This window comes from Thermobia domestica, chromosome 13, assembly GCF_964235325.1.
Source record: "Thermobia domestica chromosome 13, izTheDome1.hap1.1, whole genome shotgun sequence".
Taxonomy (NCBI): Eukaryota; Metazoa; Arthropoda; class Insecta; order Zygentoma; family Lepismatidae; genus Thermobia; species Thermobia domestica.
The window spans coordinates 170,154,235-170,156,429 of NC_137466.1; positions in this window are offsets into that span (position 1 = coordinate 170,154,235).

Genomic DNA, 2,195 nt, shown 5'->3' on the forward strand with positions numbered 1-2,195 from the left:
ATTTTGTTTTCCTTAGTGCTGCCATCCGTAACCATTCGCCACTCACCACTTAGTCAGTCATCTTACGAAACTTCTATGCCAATTCGACGTCTACGAAAGGTGATTAATTACCCTCTGTTGAAGTAAGAGTAGCTTAATCACCTCTTACATCAAGCTTCAATGGATTAATACTTCGGTACATGTTAACGTTAAACTTTTATATTTTGTTAAGTTGGAGCAGAAGCCAGAGATTTCGTAATAATTATTTTTCTTTCTTGATTATCATGCAAAAATTAAAATATCATGTACCGTTAATCTTAAAATCCATGGTCATCTTCTGTCTCAATGTCTTCCTGAGGGTGTGTGACACTTTCAGAGGTCGACAAAGGATATAACATTCTCTATCAAAGAAAATCAATTAGAAGGTCTTAGTGTTGAAAGGCCATTACGTATATATTTCTTTTAGGAGATAAACAGTGGAAATATAACAGACAGTGAAAATGCGAAGTCTTTGAAGAGTGGCAAGCTAACGATATTGTGATTTCCACGGTGACTCGCATGCTTTTATCGTCTGTTAGTCGTTTGAACTTCTTTCTATTAGTCAGGAACGGCTTTTTGGACCAAAATTGAATACAAATTGATAGCTTTATAGATGGGCTGCAAGGTTTGTTTCGAATTGGTCACGATCTCAAGTCAAAGAAGGTAAATGTAAGTTTTAAAAGGTTGAAAATAGGAATAGTAACAGTAATCGTATGACATTAAATAAATTACGCTATATGCTCCTAGAAGTAATTTAAATTACTGGTAAGCTAGGGGAGGAAGCAAAAGTAGTGAGTCACCAAAGGTCACTAACAAATTACCATACCACACAGGAACTTGAAGAAAATAAAATAAACTGGCCTTAATCAGATAGGTTGATTGATTGATTACAATTTAGATCCCCTTCAGCATCGAGGCTATACGGGACGTGGACCTACAGCTTAATGTGGGATCTGAACCATATGATCTCCCACCGGGAATCAAACTCTGGTCTCCCGCACCAAAGATAAGTGAGCATATCTCGTACAATAATGCAGGCTTTCTCAACATATTTCGTATCATAATTCCTTTTTTCACATCCTCTTACCAGCAACCCTTCATAAGTAATTTTTGGTTTGTAATAAGCTTCCTGATAATTATTGCTACTTTCTTAAATTGTTTAATATTCTTTGCTATATTTGGGTAATGAGTATGGAAAAATATAATGCTTAGGAAAATAAAAACTTCTAAACAATCTTTGAAAAAAACGTTTTCCACTAGTAGATTTTAGTTATATCTATCTTTTACACTTCCCTTCGCGACCTCCCAGGTTGAGAAACCCCGCAGTACAGTATAGCCAGGCTACTATAGAGTGACTGATTAGAGAGAATAGATAATACCATATTGACCCAAAGTGATATATTTTCGAGAAATTAAGGAGTGCATCTCGAAAGGAAAAATGGTTACTATTGGATTATTTGTGTTAGAAAGAAATATTATTAAAATAACGACACGCTTTAGTAAATGAATGATTCCAGAAGGAACATTACGGAATTAGAGATGCCATGACAGATATTGTAACATGCCCTTAATACTCCTAAGAAGGTGGTGAGATGGAATTTACATTCCATAGGTATTGAATATATGCTTGCAATGCTCCAACAACAGATATTCCTTGATTTTCGTATAGATTTATTTATTTATTAAGAAAGTTTCAGATTCAACTGAAAGGCCATTATTTGACACTTAAATTTTTACAAAGTTAACAAGAAGGGGGGAAAAGGCAACCAGAGCTTATATCTTAAAAGTATGAATATGACCCCAAAATTCAGCTGAAACGAACGAAGATAGCTGAAGAAAAACTCTAATCAGGAAGGCAGGTCTCGGGATGCGAATCTGGGACTTTTAGGTTGCAAAGTGCACGGGCATATTTGGTGGGGGAACGAGGGGAACGCGTACCCCCAATATTTTGAAGTACAAACTATTCAGTATTTCGATCTAATTTAATTTATTTACTAACGACAAAGTAAATGCAAATAATAATTATTATATTTATTTGGAATATAATAATCAGGCTGTGAAATGATTATAACAGAGTTCTTGATATACCTCAGGGTGTCCGTGAAGGTAAGCAAAAAGGTAACAAATGGAATCGAAGCTAATAAACAGATTGGGCTAGGTAGAACCATTTAAATCAC